Source organism: Amblyraja radiata, chromosome 4, assembly GCF_010909765.2.
Source record: "Amblyraja radiata isolate CabotCenter1 chromosome 4, sAmbRad1.1.pri, whole genome shotgun sequence".
Classification (NCBI taxonomy): domain Eukaryota; kingdom Metazoa; phylum Chordata; class Chondrichthyes; order Rajiformes; family Rajidae; genus Amblyraja; species Amblyraja radiata.
The window spans coordinates 87,459,146-87,479,140 of record NC_045959.1 but is presented as its reverse complement, the minus strand read 5'-3'; the positions used below and the strand labels follow the sequence as shown (position 1 = coordinate 87,479,140).

General features: G+C 44.4%; 1 protein-coding gene and 1 long non-coding RNA gene across 2 annotated transcripts in view; one reads left to right on the top strand and one right to left on the bottom strand.

Moving 5' to 3' along the window:
- Nucleotides 1-19,995, top strand: part of tsnare1 (t-SNARE domain containing 1) — an 807,948-nt gene that overhangs the window by 482,754 nt on the left and 305,199 nt on the right. The gene's annotated exons all lie outside the window — the stretch shown is intronic.
- LOC116972363 lies at nt 230-9,401 on the bottom strand. The gene is made up of 3 exons (XR_004411787.1): nt 9,391-9,401; nt 7,355-7,356; nt 230-624 (listed from the first exon to the last, which is right to left on the bottom strand). It is a non-coding gene; the product is annotated as an uncharacterized LOC116972363 (long non-coding RNA).

Here is a 19,995-nt window from a genome sequence, read left to right as displayed (position 1 = left end):
CTCTCACAACTTGGCATGTAATTGCAATGTCAATTACCAACTGTTTTCTCATTGTACTGTGTGTGGTAACTTTTTATTCTGCTGGCACTTGTCTTCTAAACATCACCGTCTCTTAGGGTTGCCAACTTTCTAACTCCCAAATAAGGGACAAGAGATCAAAATAAGGGACAAATTGCCGATGGCAATTTGTTGACTGACTCAGTCGTGGCTGGGTGAATGATGAGTTGCCCCAGGTGCAGGATTGCACACAAAGCCCAGCCGGTGGGCCAGCTGAGGTGTTTTGGCCCAAGCGACAAAGTCCGGCACCCCGTCCAACTCATGAACCGATGATCAACCATGAGAAGAAGGGGTGGTGTTGTCGGCGGTAAGCGAAGGTCCGAAGGTCGGACAGCTGGCCGGGCTGCTGACCGATGGGGCCACGGGCGAGGCACTGTGGCTGCACTCCATGGGTTGCACTACATCGGCACGGGTGAGGCGGAGCTGGACGCGGCGTCCCAACCTGACAGTCCCCTCGATTCAAGTAGTAGCAGTCAAATACGGGGCAAGGGCGGTCCCGTATGGGACAAACCAATTTAGCCCAATATACGGGATGTCCCAGCTCATACGGGACAGTTGGCAACCCTACTGTCTCTATTGTGGCTTATTAACTTTCCTCCAACAACTGTGAGAATCCATGTCTTCACCGCGGGAATACCTTGAGACCACCCATTCAGCTGCACTTTCACTTCTTTCCTTCGTCCCACCCCAATTTACAATACGATAGAACTTTATTTATCCCAGGAGGGAAATTGATCTGCCAATTGTCATAAAACACAAGACACGCGAAACATGAGATTAAAGTGATGAGTGGAAAGGATTGGGGATGTACAAAGAGAAGGGGGGGAAGGGGAGGGAATTGATCTACCCCACGACAGAAGGGGAGTTGTACAGTTTGATAGGCACAGGGAAGAAGGATCTCCTGTGGTGTTCTGTACTGCATCTTGGTGGAACTAGTCTGTTGCTGAAGGTACTCCTCACGTTGACCATTGTGTCATGGAGGGGTGTGCTGTATTGTCCAAGATGCTCCGCAGTTTGAGCTCCTCCAAGACCACCTCCCATGAATCCGCCCCCAGGATGGAGCCAGCCTTCCTGATGAGTTTGTTAATCCAGCTAACGTCCGTGGTCTTTGCCCTGCTGCCCCAGCACATTACAGCGAAGAAGATGGCACTGGCTACCACCGATTGGTAGAACATCTGCAGCATCTCACTGCAGATGTTGAAGGAGTGGAGCCTTCTCAAAAAGTCCAGCCGGCTCTGCCCCTCTTGTACAGGGTCTCAGCATTCCTGGACCAGTCCAGTTTACTGTCCAGCTACACTCCAAGGTATTTGTCCTCCTTGGTAAACTGCACATCTACACCATTGATGGAGACGGGACAAGGGTGTTCTTCTCCTCCTGAAGCCCACCACTAACCTTAGTCTTGTCGATATTGAGATGCAAGTGATTCAGCCCACACCACTCAACAAAGTCATTGACTACACATCTGCATTCAGCTTCCCTCCCCTCACTGATGCAGCCAAGAAGAATCTCTAAACCAGTACCTTAGAATCAGAATGGTTACAGATCAAAAAAATAATTGTGGGGGCTCGTTGTACGGGCAATCAGCTTATCTTGCTCCCCGACTCTGTCCCCAGAGATCCCCAGGAAAGCAAAATAAAAGGTGAACAAAGGAAGAAAGAATTTGAGTGGACTGGGAGGGGAACATAGCATATAGGTTCCCTATATATGTGGTAACTCGCATCCCAAACCTATTTGTTCACCTTTTCCTTCCCTCCCTCCGCATTACCTGGACATGATACCTTCCCCTCCCTGGTTCCTGCTGCCCATCACCCATATATCATTCCATCCAGGTCTCATCTTCCTCGCTTTACCTTTGTTAACCCTTCAACTCTTCCTCCCCACCTGATTCCACCTGCACATCATCCCTGACTTATCTGTTTCTGAATTTTACCACCAGCTTCTGTCTCTACAATTCCCCACCCGATTCCATCTACCTACTGCCCCCCTGCTCCTGTCCTTTTCTATCATCTGTCACCTACTAGCCTCTCCTGCACCTCTCCCTCTCACTTCTGTGCAGTTACTCTCTTCATTCTACACTTTCAACCTCAAACGTCAACCATTCCTTTGTCTCCACATGTGCCACCTGTCCAGATTTTGCTCCAGATTCCAGCATTTGCAGTCTCGTGTCTCCAAACCTTTACGATTTTGTCTTTTTACCTCATCTATCACATGCTACATTCTAACAGACACCAAGTCCTACACATGCTTCACTTCCTCCATTCCTACTAACAGTCAGATCAATTCTCAGACTTCCTGGCTACAATAGCTCTTGTTCTATTACCTGCACAAAAGAGGGAAGATAGTCACCTGGTGTTCAAAAGGGAACTGCAGATGCTGGATAGTCCAAATAGATTCACTCCAAATAGTCACCTATTTGGAGTGAATCTGTTCATTTGGAATAATGGTAATCACCATTAATAGTGGAGCTTTCCCTCATTGTAACTCGCAGATGTAGTTGGCATTTCCAAAGTTTTCATTATTTTTTAAAGAGGTAGTTCATTACAGAACATTATTCTTACGTTTGTCGTGAATAGCTATTAGTCAGGATATGCAATATGCAGAGAGAGATTTCCATCTAATTTTCCACTTTCATGCCATATGTTCTTCCCCGTGTCACTTCTCCCCTTAAAAGTGTTATTTTGTGACTTGCTTGTAGGATCCCATGCCCAGTCTCACATCAACCGCGTCACAGTCGTTCATGCATGTTTTAGACCGTAGGTACAGAAGTTTATTCTCTTGTTAGAGAACAAGCTTAAGTGTGATGCTCTTCTTGCCACTGACAACATTCATTTATACAACACATTTCAGAAACACTTCACAGGAACATAATTCAACAAAACCTGACTCCAAGGTTGCCAATGAAAATCAGCATCCGTAAGAGACTGGAACTGATGGATCGCCTACAGCCATCAGGCTATTAAACACTACAACCTCATATAAGCTCTGAACGACAAGAGAGGATAGGAGGAGGGGGGCAGGGGGGGGGGGGGGGGGGGAGGAGGGGGGGGGGAGGGAGAGAGAGAGAGAGAGAGAGAGAGAGAGAGAGAGAGAGGAGAGAGAGACGAGAGACAGCATGAGGAGAGACAGAGAGAAGAGACAGAGACAAACAGACAGAGCAGACAAGAGACAGACACAGAAGAAGACACAGAGAGAGAGACACAGAGAGGAAGACACACAGAGGACAGACAGACAGGAAGACACAGAGAGAGACAGACAGAGAGAGACAGAGAGAGAGAAAGAGAGAAGACAATAGAGAGGAGACAAAGAGAGGACAGAGAGAGATGACAGATGACAGAGAGACAGAGAAGAGAGACGAGAGAGATACAGAGAGAGAGAAGAACAGAGAGAGAGAAAGAGAAGAGAAGACAGAGAGAGAGACAAGAGAGAGATAGACAGAGATAGAAGACAGATACAGAAGAGAGAGACAGAATAGAAGAGACAGAGAGAAGATACGAGAGAGGAGATACAGACAAGATAGAGAGAGACAGAGACAGATGAAGAGAGACACAGAAGAATATATAGAGATAGATCACACACACATATAGTAGTAGATATAGATATATAGATATATATATATATATATAGATATATACATATATATACATATATATACATATATATATACATATACATATATATATATATATAAGGGTATGTTGTGAGTATGTGTATATACTGAGCTTTTATTTTCTCTCTCTCGTTTGCCATATCATACTATGTTTGCATGTTTTGTTGCGCTGCAGCAAGTAAGAATTTCATTGTTCTAGCTGGGGCATATGACAATAAAACACTCTTGTCTCTCTTGACCAAAATTGCAAAATTGCAAACTTACCCCTAAAAATAGTAAATCAATAAAAACTTATCATGGTTAAATGCTGTCTGACTAAGATCAACAGTTGATTCAACTTTAAATTAAATAACAACCTAAGTTACTTAACGTCATTATCTTTTTTATGAAGACCTACATTCACCACTCTTATAATTGTGGTTTCATTACTGGTGAAAAATTAGCGGCAGATATCTCACTAAAGTCAATTATCAAATTCAAATTCTCAGATAGTCACATCAAACACATTAAACATTAAAATAACATATTTAAGCTATTATTATGCATATGAGATAATTGCAGTGTCTAAATGTGGTTAAAATATGTTTCCTAGTTATGAAGCACTAGTGAAGCTTTATTTACATGCAACAGCATGATCTTATCAACCCTGCGAACATTCCCTGGTGCTAGTTTATCGACTGATGAGATCATGGATGAGCCAGCAAGCTGCTACATCACGAGAATGGTTGTTTCTATCCAAAAGCCAGAGAGGCAACTGATCCAGCCACTAAAGCAAGCAGGCCCATCGTGTCCTCAAGACTGAGTCATAAGAAAGGCAATTCAGCTAATCACTTCCAATTGTTTTATTTTAAGTCAAACAATTTCCACACAACAAAACGCTGGCACAGTTTGACCATCTGTTTTCTGGACTGGAAAGTAACACAGGAAAGTAAGGAAGGAAAACTCATCTCACCACAAGAAAAGAACCACAGTTTTGCACCGCAGCTTGATTTTGCTCTGATGTTAATGTGTGAACCTGTGTCCCACACCATATTCTCTCCAACAACATGCCAACCTACTTCCACTTCTGCAACATCACTTTTCTTTGTCTGTTTCAAATCATCTACAGATGAAACTCTCATTGATTCGCTTCAGATCTTTAGCAGCAAGCATTTCAATGTTCTGAAGAAAGGTACAAAGTGCAGGAATAACACAGCAGGCCAGGTTGCATCCATGGAAAACATGGATAAGTGTTGTTTTGGGTCGGGACCCTACTTCAGACTGAGATTGAAGAACTGTCCCAACCCGAAACGTCACCTATCCTTTTTATCCAGAAATGCCACCTGACCTGTCGAGTTGCTCCAGTCTTTTGTGTCTTTCTTGTGTATAAACCAGTATCTATGGTTCCTTGTTATGACATTGTAACATTCTGGTTGACTTCCCACCTCTCTTGCTCGGTAGGAAAGTTAACTCTGGCTTGCACAGATCCCGACATTGATTAACCCTGTTCAGTGAGCTATAGTGATTCCCAACTCTATTTTAAAAGCTTGCCTTCCATGGCCTCCCAACAATCTCCTCAGGGGAAAGTTTAGTTTAGTTTAGAGAAACAAGATGTAAGATGATTGAAACATACTAGTACAAGAAGAAGTTTTGATGAATTATCTTACTGCTTTGTACTTCAATAAAGAAACTATTAATCAAGAGATTGTTTCTGGAATATTCATCTTTCGACGGCATTGAATGTCTCATGGAGAGCTCGTTGGTGCGTATAGATTACCTTCTGATCCATGGTAATCAATTAGTGACTATTGAGGGTTAAACCCTTGGGACGTCGTAGAGACTGTCACAACAATGCCCTTCGGCACACCGAATCCGTGCCAACCATCAATTACCTGTTCACACTAGTTCTATGTGTTCCAACTTTCACATCCTCTCCCTACACATTCAAGGCAATTTACAGATTCTAATTAACCTACAAACCCGCACGTCTTCGGGATGTGGGAGGAAACTGGAGCATCCAGAGGAAATCCACATGGTCAAAGGGAAAATGTGCAAACACCAGACATACAATACCCGAGGTCAGGATTGAACCTGGATCTCTGCTGTGAGGCAGCTGCTGGTGCGGAGGTAGATCAGTTACAAACTAATTGAATGTCTGAGCAGGCATGAGAGGCTGAATGGCCTACTTCTGCTTCTACGTCTTCTGCTTAACTCTCTGCAATTGAGAACACCTCTCTGCCCTGAAAAGGGGGGATTATGTATAAACACTGCAGTAATTTCTACATGGTGAAATCAAAATGCATAAAAATGGCATTTATCAAAATCTGACAATGTGCACTTTAACCACATGTGATTTTATTCTATTACAAATCTCAAAATGTGGAGTACAGAGGCAAATAAATAAATGACGGGTCTTTGTCCCAAACAATATGGAGGGCACTGTACATTCTCCCCATGATCTAGGTGGGTTTTCTCCGGGATCTTCGGTTTCCTCCCACACTCCAAGGACGTACAGGTTTGTAGGTAAATTGGCATGGTATCATTATAAATTGTCATTAGCATGTGTGGGACAGTATTAAAGTGTGTGGAAAGCTGGCTGGCGCGGGCTCGGTGGGCCGTATGGCCTGTTTCCGCGCTGTATCTCAAAACTGAGCAAAACTAAATGAAACAATCTCTATTGATTTGTGCTTGGCAGAAACAGGGGAGGTACAGTAGTGCAGCTAGTAGATTTCCTGCCTCACATCTCCAATGATCTGAGTTCAATCCTGATCTCTGGCATTGTCTGTGCGCAGTTTGCACATTCTCCCTGTAGCTTTTCTCTGGATGTGCTCATTTCTTCCCAACGTTATGCAGGTTGATACGGTTTTTTTTGGTCGCTGTAAATTTCTCTTGAGTTTGTAGGTCAGTCATTAAGTTTGTGAGGAGTTAATGGAAACGTGGGAAGAATAGAAATTGGGGTGAGTGTGGGATTTGATTAAATATAGGTAGGTGCTTGATGGTCCATGTGTAATCAAAGGGCCAAAGGGCTTGTTTCCATATTGTACAACATTATACGCTGCGATATATTCAACACCATTCTTTCATCCATCCACTTCTCTCCCAAACCTCGCTGTACACCAGGGCTCTGCCAGTCAATCAACTCCCTTGTGGCACTAAATGATTTAGTTCTCTTGCCACCCTCTATCGCATTGTTTAAGAAACATTTGGACAGGTGCATGGATAGGACAGGTTTAGAACGATATGGGACAAACGCAGGCGGGACTAGTGCACATCGGACATGTTGGCTGGTGTGGGCGAGGCGACAGATGGCACAATGGGCTAAATGTTCGGCTGGCAACCGGAAGGTAGCCGGTTCGAATCCCGCTTGGAGTGCATACTGTCGTTGTGTCCTTGGGCAAGACACTTCACCCACCTTTGCCTGTGTGTGAATGTGTGTGAGTGATTGGTGGTGGTCGGAGGGGCCGTAGGCGCAGATTAGCAGCCACGCTTCCGTCAGTCTGCCCCAGGGCAGCTGTGGCTACAGAAGTAGCTCACCACCACCGAATGTGACTGAGGAGTGTATGAATAATGCGATGTAAAGCGCCTTGAGTATTCTAGAAAGGTGCTATATAAATCCCATCCATTATTATTATTAAATTGACAGAAGGCCCTGTTTCCACGTGTAAGACTCTATGACTCTTAGTTTCTTTAACGATATTTCAATATTTTAACAACTATCTTCCTCCACCTGAACTTGTTGAGTTAATAAACATATTGAAGCAGAAAGCATGCTGACTAGTGGATTGACAATTGATCCTGGGATATGAGTGATCAGATTAGATCTGTATTTTAATCAGATAAATGCATTGAAATGTGTAAGTTTCATTGATGACTTGATGGGATGGGGACATTTTTTCCTTGATGGAAGCGCAGTCTTCAGTATAAGAAATCAGCCATTTAAGTTTGCAGTAAGAAGAAATGTGGACAGCTCCCGCTGTTTGGACCTTTGGGGATGTCATTCACATGAGGGGGAGAGACAGAGTACATGCACAGAATCTTTTACCCAGAGTGGGGAAATCAAGAACCAGAGGTCATAGGTTTAAGGCGATAGGGGAAAGATTTAAAAGGAACCTGAGGGGCAACTTTTTTCACACAGAGGGTGGTGGGTATATGGAGCAAGCTGCCAAAGCAGGTTGTTAGGCAGGTACTATGACAAGATTTAACAGATATTTGGACAGGTACATGGATAGGTTTAGAGCAATATGGACCAAACATGGGCAGGTGGGATCAGTGTAGATGGAGCATCTCTATCAGCATGGGCAAGTTGGGCTGAAGGGCCTGTTTATGCACTGACTCAATGACTGATTATCATCAAGGCTAGGATCACTATTTCATCATTTGGATGCTTAACCATGTCATACAGGAATCAGGTGAGAAAGAGGAGTTGAAATAAGAGATTATAAGAGGAACAGGTTGGAGGGTCTCTATGTTCACGATCTGCTATTGCTCCCAATATGCTCAACTAATATCGACTTGTGAGCAGTTTTGGTCTCCTGATTTGAGGTAGGACATTCTTGCTATTGAGAGTGTGCAGCATTGGTTCATCAGGTTAATTCCCAGGATGGCGGGAATTAACCTGGGTCAACTGGGCTTGTATTCGCTGGAATTTAGAAGGATGAGAAGGGATCTTATTAACATACAAAATTCTTAAGGGTTTGGACATACTAGATGCAGGATAAATGTTCCGATGTTGGGGGAATCCAGAACCAGGGGTCATAGTTTAAGAATAAGGGGTAGGCCATTTAGGACAGATATGGGGAAAAACCTTATCACCCAGAGAGTTGTGAATCTGTGGAATTCTCTGCCACAGAAGGCAGTGGAGGCCAATTCAATGGATGTTTTCAAGAGAGAGTTAGATTTAGCTCTTAGGGCTAAAAGAATCAAGGGATATGGGGAACGGGGCACTGATTTTGGATGATCAGCCATGATCATATTGAATGGCGGTGCAGGCTCGAGGGGCCGAATGGCCTACCCCTGAATCTATTTTCTATGTTTCTATGTTTCTAATAACAAATGTGTAAGAACACATGCTGATTGTTTCAGACGGTTGGGGCAGCACGGTGGCATAACAGTAGAGCTACTGCTTTATAGAACCAGAGAACCGTGTTCGATTCTGACTATGGGTGCTGTCTGTACGGAGTTTATACGTTCTCCCCGTTGGCTTGGGCTTTCTCCGAGATCTTCTGTTTCCTCCTGCACTCCAAAGACGTACAGGTTTGTAGGTTAATTGGCTTGGTATGAATGTTTAAAAAAAGTCCCTATTGTGTGTAGGATAGTGTTAGTGTGTGGGGTTTGCTGGTCGGCGCGGACTCGATGGGCCGAAGGGCCAGTTTTCACGCTGTATCTTTAAACTGAACTAAACTTAAGTAAAGAGGTGGAAGATTTAAGTGGAGCTTTTGTGGCTGCACAGAATGGGTGGGCCAGTCGCCAGTTTCACTGCAGCAAATTCTGCCTATCAATATGTAAAGTCTCCAAATTAGTCAATTCTAAATTCAGTGCCAACTCTAGGTCAGCAGTTGTGTGGATTTGTTGGCCAAGAAATTAATTTGCAGAACACAATGCTTTTTTGTGCAGTACAAAGGAATTAATCGAAAAATGCGATCACTTGTATCACATGCGTCGAAGCATGAATCACTCATGTTCATCAGGACGCATTCGGCTCATTGGGCCCATGATGACGAGCAGTGCAATTGTCACTTCCCCTTTACCTCTGCAACCCGATCTCATTCACAATCAATCACAATCACAATCACAATAATACTTTATTAACCAAATATGTTTTACAACATACGAGGAATTTCATTTGCCAAATCAGTCATACAAATAAAAAGCAACGGAACACACAAAATACATTTTAACGTAAACATCCACCACAGTGACTCCTGCACATTCCTCACTGTGATGAAAGGAAAAAAAAGTTAAATCGCTTCCCTTCTTTGCTCTCCCGCTGTCTGGGCCTCGAGCCCTCCGTTGACGGGACGACCTTGAATCCCGTAGCTGGCCGCATTTGGGCCCTCCGTATTGGGGCGATCAGCCACGCCGGCAATCGGACCCCGGGTCAGGGCTGGTCCAGCCTCTGCATTGTTGGAACTCCCAACTCAGCCTCTCCCGACTGCGAGCTCTTGATGGTAAGTCCGCAGGGTGCGGTTGGAGCGATCCTAGGCAAGGGATCAGCTCCGATGTTAAGTCCACGCCCCACGGTAGGGCTCAAAGTCAGTGCGAGGAGGTCTCCAGCTCCATTGATATTAGGCCGCAGAGCGACCGGAGATGCGACCCGGAAAACAATCGCATCTCCGGCAAGGTAAGAGACTGAAAAAAAGTTTCCCCCAACCCACTCCCCCTCCCCCCACGTAAAGCAAACCAGAGAACATTTACACAAACTTTTCAAGCACATTAAAATAAAAAAAGACGGAAAAACAGACAGACATATTTGCCAATCGTGCGGCGCCCCTGGTGATCTTTTAGATCTTTTTGATCTAGCTAAATCTCCACAGTCAGGTAATTTACGGCAGCCAAGTAACTGACCAGTGTGTCTTTGGGATGTGGGAATAAACAGGAGTGCCTGGAGAAACCAAAGCAGTCGCAGGGGGAACATGCTAACTCCACATACACCACACCTTAGGGGCGGGATCAAACCGGATCCCTGGAACCGAGGCGGCAGCGCTAATTGTTATGACAATTTGATATCCATTGAACATGATTTGTGATTTTCTAGTTGCATCGATTGCTACAGTTGGGAAAGCACATCTCGAACCCGCAAACCCTCAGCATAGGAGCACCGCAAGTCTGCGCACTCTCCCCTCTCCTCTACTCTCTCTGCACCAATGACTGCACCTCCACTGACTCCTCTGTCAAGCTTCTCGGATGACCCAACCCTGATTGGACTGATCCAGGATGGGGAGGAATCTGGCTACAGACAAGAAGTGACACAGCTGGCGTCCTGGTGCCATTGCAACAACCTGGAGCTCAATGTTCTTAAGACAGTGGAATTGATTGTGGACTTTAGGAGAGCTCCCCCTCCCTTCACCCCACTCACCATCACAACACCACAGTCACATCTGTGGAGTCTTTTAAGTTCCAGGGAACCATCATCTCCAAGAACTTGAAATGGGGGGGCCACCATCGACTCCACAGTCAAAAAGGCACAACAGAGGATGTACTTCCTGTGGCAGCTGTGGAAGCACAATCTGCCACAGGCAATGATGGTCCAATCCTATATGGCCATCATAGAGTCTGACCTCACCTACTCCATCATGGTCTGGTTTGGCTCAGCCACCAAGCACGACACCCGGAGGCTGCAGCGAATTGTCCGATCAGCTGAGAATGTTATTGGCTGCAACCTTCCCTCCATTGACAAACTGTACACTGCAAGGGCCAGGAAGCGAGCGGGTAAGATCATCTCGGACCCCTCTCACCCTGGCCACAAACTCTTTGAATCACTTCCCTCTGGAAGGTGACTTCGGACTGTCAACGCTGCCACAGCCAGACATAAAAACTGCTTTTTTCCATGAGTAGTAGCTCTACTCAATAACCAAAAATCTGTAGCCTCCTTTTGCTCTGGTATTTTATTTGATTCATATGTTTAATCAATAATGTTTTATTATTAATGTTTAATGTTTTATGTGACATTCCTAACTGTCACTGTATGAATACTTGGCCAATAAACTTATTCATTCATTCATTCATTCATTCATTGTTCCATTCCGCTGTCTACATGCTACCTTACAGATGGACACCTCCAGACATTGCCAGTAATCTTACATGTAACATAGAACAACTATTGAGGCGACACAGTGGGCAGCGCTAGAGTTGCTGCATTAGAGCACCAGAGAATCAAGTTTGATCCTGACTACGGGTGCTGTTTGTATGGAGTTTATGTGTTCTCCCTGTGACTGTGTGGGCTTTTTCTGGGTACTCTGGTTAACTCTCTCATTCCAAAGAGGAGCAAGTTTGTAGGTTAATTGGCTTCTGTAAATTGCTCCTAATATGTAGAATATAAAACTGGGGTAACATAGAACTAGGATACATGTGGTCCTTGGTTGGCTCGAACGCGGTGGGTCGAACGGCCAGTTTCCATTTTGTATTACTAAACTAAACTATACAAATATTGACCTAATTTGCTGGAATAATGTGGGTCATTCAGGCAGGAATAGGTACATCAGGTGATGCCTAATTTTGTCCACTTTAATGGGTCCAGCTTGACATGGTCCACAGCCTTGGAGCCCAAAGGAAGGTTGGTTAGGCCCAATTTCCATCTTTTACTTACCTCGTGTTTCACGTCCATCACCTCTTTCTGCAATGTATTGCATGATGCCTTGGATTAATCTGCAACATATGTTGCTGCTGGAGGTCACCTGCAAAATAGGAAATGCCTTCCCCAACCCAGGTCCCAGCACATGCTTTTTGAGGAACATGCTTAATAGGGAAACATTGCTTTAGGACGTTATTCCTTGGAATGCAGGAGGATGAGGGGTGATCTTACAGAGGTGTTCAAAATCATGAGAAGAACAGATTAGGTAAATGCATAGAGTCCTTTGCCCAGGATCAAGGAATCGAAAACTAGAGGACAGAGGTTTAACATAAAGGGGGGAAGATTTAATGGGAAGTATTAAAAAGTATATTTGAGGGGTAACTTTTACACACAAATTGTGGTGGGTGTTTGGAACGAGCTGCCAGAGGAGGTGATTAAGACAGGTACTATCACAACTATTAAGAAGCATTTAGACGGCAGGGCTGCCAACTCTCACTCATTGAGCGTGAGACTCATGCATTTCACAAAATTCCCACTCTCTCACACTGATCACAGAATTTCTCACGCTCAAAAAAATATTTTAAAAAATAAAATAAAATAAATAAAGTCACGAACAATTCAATTTGCCCAAGGCTTCCAGATCTCCTCCACACTCACAAATGAGAATAGTTTTCTGTCAGCGGGTTTCCCGCAAAGGACGAGCAATTTGATTGGCTTAAGCCCATCGCACACAATTTAAAATGGCAATGTAACTGCATTACTAATGAGTTTCTCCAGCATTTTTGTGTACCAGGGGAATATATAAGGTGAATGCATAGTCTTTTTCCCGGGGTATGTGATTCAAGAACTAGCGGGCATTGGTTTAAAGCAGGGGTGTCAAACTACCGACCCGCGAAGGGGTCCAATCCGGCCCGCGAGATGATTTGGGGGAAAAAAAGTAGTTTAGTTTAGAGTCTAAGCCAAACTACACATTCCCGTTCAGATGGTGTGATAGGTGAGACACGGCAGTGGTCCCAGCATTCTCACACACCCTGACACACACTCACACACCTTCACACACACCCTGACACACACTCACACACCTTCACACACACCCTGACACACACTCACACACCTTCACACACACCCTCACTTCAATCACCTCAATACAAATTAGAGGCTAACTGTTTTCATTGTCTGAGTTTAATTGCTGGAAGCAGGCTAATAAAAATTAGGTGCAGTTGTGTAGGCTACATTTACAATTTGTTTTGTTAGGTCTACATTTGTGTCTGCTAATGTTCGATTTCAAATGGCTTATTAATGGCAAGGGTGCGTTCGCGCGTGCACAATTGGTCCGGCCCGCATGAAGTCGCATTTTGCCCAATCCGGCCTGTGACCTAAAATGAGTTTTACACCCCTGGTTTCAAGTGAAAGAGGAACAATTTAACAGGAACCTGAGCGACAACATTTTCACACAGAGGATGGTTTAAAGGGATAGGGGCCAAATGCGGATACATGGGACGAGTTTAGATGGGACATCTTGATCTGCATGGACAAGTTGGGATGAAGGGCCTGTTTCCAGGCTATAAGTCTATGACATTTTGGAGAAAGGGTGCAATTGCTCTGGAGAGGATCCAGGGGTGATTTATGAAGATGTTGGCAGGGCTGGATTTTTTTTCACTTTGAAGAAAGATTTGATAACTGGGATTGTATTCTCTGCAGCAACGGAGGCGAAGAAAATATAGTTGAGATGAATAATATTATGAGAATAGGACCTGTTTCGCTTAACAAAGAGTGTAGGAAGGAACTGCAGGTACTGGTTTAAACTGAAGATACTCAAAAAGCTGGAATAACTCAGCAGGACAGGCAGCATCTCTGGAGAGAAAGAATGGGTGATGTTTCGGGTCGAGACCTTCAGAATGAAGAGGTTGAAAACCAGCCATATAGATGTAAAACAAAATGACTGGAGATGTGTGTTATCCAACTAAGGGCAGAAATCAGAATCATGCGTTCATCTTTATTGACGTGACACCATAATAAATATATTACAGAAAAAATAATTTAATGGGGTGGCACGGTGGCGCTGCGATAGAGTTGCTGCCTTAAAGCACCACAGACCCAGATTTGATCCTGACTACGGGTGTTGTCTGTACAGAATTTGTACATTCTCCCTATGACCACATGGGTTTTCTCCGGAAATTCCGGTTTCTCCCACATCCGAAAGAAGTGCAGGTTTGAAGGTTAATTGGGTTCTGTAAATTGTCCCTGGCATGTATGATAGAACTGGTATATGGTAGATTGCTGGTCAGTGTGGACTTGGTGGGCCGAAGGGCCTGTTTCCATATATAGGTTTTACATATATATCCTAATTTAATTGAACCATATTCTTGGTTGAATATGTGGCATTATTTTCGTCTTGTTTCTATAGTCAAAGGGTAAGGCTGATTGATTTACTTGTGCAGAACAGTGATGGAAGTCTGACTCCTCTTGCCTTGTTTCTATTTTTTTTCTCTCTATATATATATATATGCATAACAGCATGAATTATATTCTGATTTCCATACATGAATATACTAAGGTCATTCATGTGCTGCACCTGTTGATCAGAGCCTGGCTCTATTGTGGAATGTAATTAGGAATGTAATTTAGCCTAACCTTATGCATACCTAATCCAATTTAAAGCATAAATGTTGCATTCAAGTGGTGGTTAAAAGACTCGCTACAGTATGCACCAGATTGCACAATTTCAAGCTGAAAAATGCAAAAGCTCCGTACCATAGGAGGGGAACACCACCCTCCCCCCTCCTCCCTCCCCCCCCCCCCCCCCCCCCTGGTCGCTAAACCCTCTCGGGCTTGGACGCTGCACTCCCTCGCAATTTCTCACTCTCAACTCTCACCCAATGTTGGCAGCCCTGAGACGGATAAATGGATAGGATAAGTATAGAGAGATATGGGCCAAACACAGGCAGGCGAGACTAGGGTAGATGTGGTATCTTGGTTGGTATGTGCAAGATGGCCCAAAGAGCCTGTTTTCACACTGTATGACCATAACTCTATCGCAGCCATTGACTGTCAGATGCAGCGTACCTTGTTATTGACAGGTATAAAACGGCACTTGAGTCTATGTATGCAGAAGCCTCATGTAAAGGTACAATCAGTGCTCCTCTCAAAATGCCCATTTGCAAGACACGTCCTGCCTTACGTGTGGAACAGTCTGCAATACCCACATTGCCCTCATCAGCCATCTTGGGACTTAAACAATGTAAAAACAAGTCATCCTTGATCCTGAGGAAGAAGAAGAATAAAGGGGCTGTCCCACTTGGGCGACCTAATCCGCGATTTCTGCCGAGTTTGCCCTCGACTCATACTTGCAGTATGGTTGACAAGAGGTCGTAGTTTGTAACTCTCCTTCATGCTCGTGAATAGTCCCCGTGTACTCGAGGCCTCAGCTAGGTTGCGGCGTATTTTTCAGGCTCTTTGATATGCATTCTGCTGGCAGCCTGGCCAATAATTATCCTTGGACTAATGCCAGAAAAAAACTAAATTAAATAGAACCAGTGGAACCTAGACATTTTCATCACAACCGGAAATTGCAGGAAACACTGAACAGACGAGTCAGATTATGTGCAGACAAAACAAATTGTCATTTGGGGTTCAAATCCTCTTCTGAACCGAGAATTGAAAATTTAATAAACTTTTTTATGTAATCCCAAAAGGGGAACGTATGCAAAGAAGAAGTAACGGTTGAATTATTTCTTGCTGGTTAAATGAAAATTATGAGCTGCTAACTGTCAGATATGTCCTTTCAATCAGACAATGAAAGAAAACATTAAAGGGAATCCAATGGGAAAGCGAATGAATTGCTGAAGCAGCGAATAGCGAAGTTGTAGATCAGAGATAGAAATGAAAGGTTTGGAAGCCTGAAATACAGGCAGAAATGCAAAAGTGCTCAGATAGTCATATTGTAATTATTGAGCATGAAACAGAATTACAGCTCAAACGTGGGGTAGAATGGAACGCTGGATTGAATGGAAAACCTGAAGACCAGCTTTGCAATTTAAACAGGAATGTTAGTAAGACATAATGGAATGACCTAATGACATAAAGCAAATAAAGCTTACAATTGAATTGAATTGAATACCTTTATTGTCATTCAGACCGTAATTTCGTGCCTGCAGTCATACATACAATCATACAATAATAAACAACAATAAACACAAATTAACACCACCACAGTGTATCCTCCAAGCACCTCCTCACTGTGGTGGAGGCAAAAATCTTAGGGTTACTGTCTCTTCCGTCCTCTTCTCCCTCTGCGCTGAGGCGATTCCCCACCGGGCGATGGCACAACAGTCCTGCGGCTCACCGAACCCCGCAAACGGGCCGGTTCAAACACCGCGGCCCCAGGGTGGTGGAAGCTGCCGCCCTCCAGTCCAGCACACGCAGCCGCTGGCCCGCGGCTCAACCCAGGACTCAGGTCACCGCCGCCAGAACGCCGTCCCAGCCACCGGAGCACCATTCCAGCCCCGAGCCGGATCGCCCTCACGTGAGTACCGTTCTCCCTCGGGCTGGGCCACTCCGACGGGAGTGCCGTTCTCCCTCGAGCTGGGCCACTCCGACGGGAGTGCCGTTATCCCTCGAGCTGGGCCACTCCGACGGGAGTGCCGCTCCTCCCTCGGGCTGGGCCACTCCGACGGGAGTGCCGTTCCACCCTCGGGCTGGGCCACTCCGACGGGAGTGCTGTTGCACCCTCGGGCTGGGCCACACCGACGGGAGTGCCGTTGCACCCTCGGGCTGGGCCACTCCGACGGGAGTGCCGTTCCTCCCTCGGGCTGGGCCACTCCTACGGGCCACAGCCCCTCACGGGAAAGTCTCTCAGCCCCTCGCCAGGCCGCTCTCACGAGAGCGCAGTTCCAGCCCCGGGCTGGGACACCCTCACGGGAGCTCAGGGCGAGTCCTGTCAGCTGCCTCCAGAGCCCCGAGGTCGCCAGCTCCGCCATTAGGCCTCAGCGTAGACGGAGGCAGAGAAGGGGGATACGACAAAAAGGTCGTATTCCCCCGAAGGGAGAGACAGCAAGCCCCGTTTCACCCCCCCCCACATAAACACGACCTAAAAACCAAAAACGTAACTAGACAAAACGAAAAAAACAACACAAAAAAGTAAAAGACAAACGGACTGCAGGCGAGCCGCAGCCGTTCCCAGCGCCGCCACTTCCGGCCTCCAACCAAGAGCAAGGTTACAGGCTTTCTTTTCTACTCCACTGCTTCCTCTACTTATACTTCGCCAAATTGCCTGTCTTTTTATGTGATCATGACTTGAATTGTTTTCTCTGGAGCATCAGAAGCTGAGGAGAGATCTGATGGAAACATATAAAATTATGAAAGGCATTGATAAGGTAGACAGTCAGGTACAATTTTTTTTTGACAGGGTGAATATATTAAGGAGTGGAGTGCATAGGTTTAAGGTGATGGAAATATTCTAAAGAGTGGTAACTATATGGAACAAGCTGCCAGAGGAGGTAGTTGAGGCAGGTTCTATAGCAACATTTAAAAAGCATTTGGACAGGTACATGGATAGGAACGATTTAGTGGAAATAGGTGGGACTAGTGAAGATGGGCCAAAGGGCCCATTTCCATGCTCTATGACTCTGAGACACATGGAGCATATTTATTACACAGAGATTGGTGGCTGCCTGAAATGCACCTCCGTTGAAGGCAGATACAATTGTGGCATTTAAGAAACTTTTGGATAGGTACATCGATATACAGGGAATGGAGGGACAAGAATCATGTGCAGGCAGATGAGATTAGTTTAAATTGACACCATGTACGGCAGGGACATTGTGGGCCGAAGGGCCTGTTTCTCTCCTGTACTAGTCTATGCTGTAAGTTTTATGTAAAATCCCGCTATTCAAAAAAAGGTGGGGCTGTGAGTATTGGGGGGAAATGGTGGTTTCAGGAGAGAACTTTCTTGTGAACGTCGCCAATATTTATCCTTCGACGATCATCTGTAAATGGATGATTATGGTTATTTTACTGCTGATTTTGCTGTTGGCAAAATGGCTGACTTGCTTCCTACATTGCATCGGTGAATCCTGACATTGTGAAAGATGCGGTCAGAGTCTGAGCTATTTCTTCCTTCCACTTCTTGTCGTGATTTTTGAAGCAAACACATTCTTTCATTTCAGACCCTACTGACAGTCTGCATGTTTTGTAGTTAAGGTGCCAGTGGTTTAAATTACAACATGTTTTTATGAATGAGGATTCGGTAGATTTGATAATCCGGACACTTTACAAATGTGACAAGGTTGTTCCCTATACTGGCCTCACTAAACATCACTGCTGAAATACATCACAGGCTCAAGTAACCCCTGAGTTCCGGGCATGATAGTTAAGGGTTCCAATTCCTGAAGCATGATCATGCTTAAGATATTAATCAGCCACGATGCAACTAAATAATGGAATAAATACAAGGGAATAAATAACCTACTCTTGTTCCTTATTGTGGTGTCACTGATATAGTACCCGACCAACAATTGGTACAACTTCCAAAAATAACAGATGAAGCTGCATGTTCATGTACTTAAGAGTCACCAGGGAAAGCAACTGTTCTTCAACACATTGAGAAATTGTTCCACACTTGGAAACTGCACTGCAAATCTGTTTTTATTCATTAATCTGTTTGCCCCTTGGACACTAATTTATTTACACATCCAAGCAAGTATAATTTAAAATGTTCCCAGAGCCTGATGTTAATATTAAATTATATTAACTTTGCAATGCACAATTTAAGAAACTACTTCTGAATCTTGACTTCAGTAGTTGCAATTAATTGATCGATTTAACAAGAGAAGAGACTGGTCACTGTGTGCCTGCATGGGTTCTGGGAATCAATTGTCACTAAAGCTCTTCAGGGCAGGATGAATACATACATAAACATTGCTGTGGCTGAGCCTGTATGTTCAATAGTAAAGAGAAAAGAATAAGAAATTGCATTTATATAGTAACTTCGACGATCTCAGATGCCTCAAAGTTTTGCAACCACTTGAGTACTTTTGAAGTGTATTCACAATGTAATGTAGAATCCCCTATATGAAGCTGATTGAGAAACCATGACCATATTCATCAAGACACTGCAGACAACATTTAATACTCGTCTTGATAATTAAGCTGTAGATTACTTGCATCCACTTGGGATGATTGTTCAAATTCCCGTGAAAGATGCCACAATTCTGAGGCACAGTGAAAAACATTGTTTTGCATGCTATCTGACAAGCAAATCAAACAGGTAAAATATGTAGAGTGAAGGGAAAAGCATAGAGTGGGGAATATAGCATCAGAGCACAATAAATAGTTCTAGAGATAAAATATAATGACTGCAATGAGTAGAGAAGAATCAAACTGTAGCCTAGCTTCTGGCAGGACCGTTCAGAAGCCTGATTACAGAGAGAAAGAAACTGCTCCTGAGTCTGGTGGTGCATGCTTTCAAGCTTCCATATCTTCTACTCGAGAGGAGTGGGGAGAAGAAGAAGTGAACGGCGAGGGAAAGGTGTTTGATTATGTTGGCTGCTTTCCCGAGGTAGTGTGAAGAGTAGATGGAGTTAGTGGTGAGGAATCTGGCCTGTTGGAAGGACTGTGCTGCATCCACAACACGCTCCAATTTCCAGCGGCCTTGGGCAGAACTGTTTGCCAAGCCAAATTCCAAGCTAATTTGCTTTATAATATTCTGTTTCAGGGCAGTCCAATAGGCCTCCAGATAAAGCAAAATCTGAAACAACATCCAGTTGTGTGTTTATACTTAATGTGGTTCATTTAATTTAAGAAAATTCAGCTAATGCTCTGATGTTTCTGAAGGTATATTTGTCCTGTGGGATTTGTCCTCCATGTGTGTGCTCAGAGACTAAATACTGTTAAATGATCTGAGATGCTGGAAGTATTCATCAAGCTAGGCAGCATCTGTGAAGAAAGACACTGACCTTGCATCAGAATCGGAATATGTTAGAGATTGAATCAATTTTAAGTAAGACAACAACGGATATATTGTCCCCAATTCTCATAAGGGCTTGTTAAAATCAAAGATAGA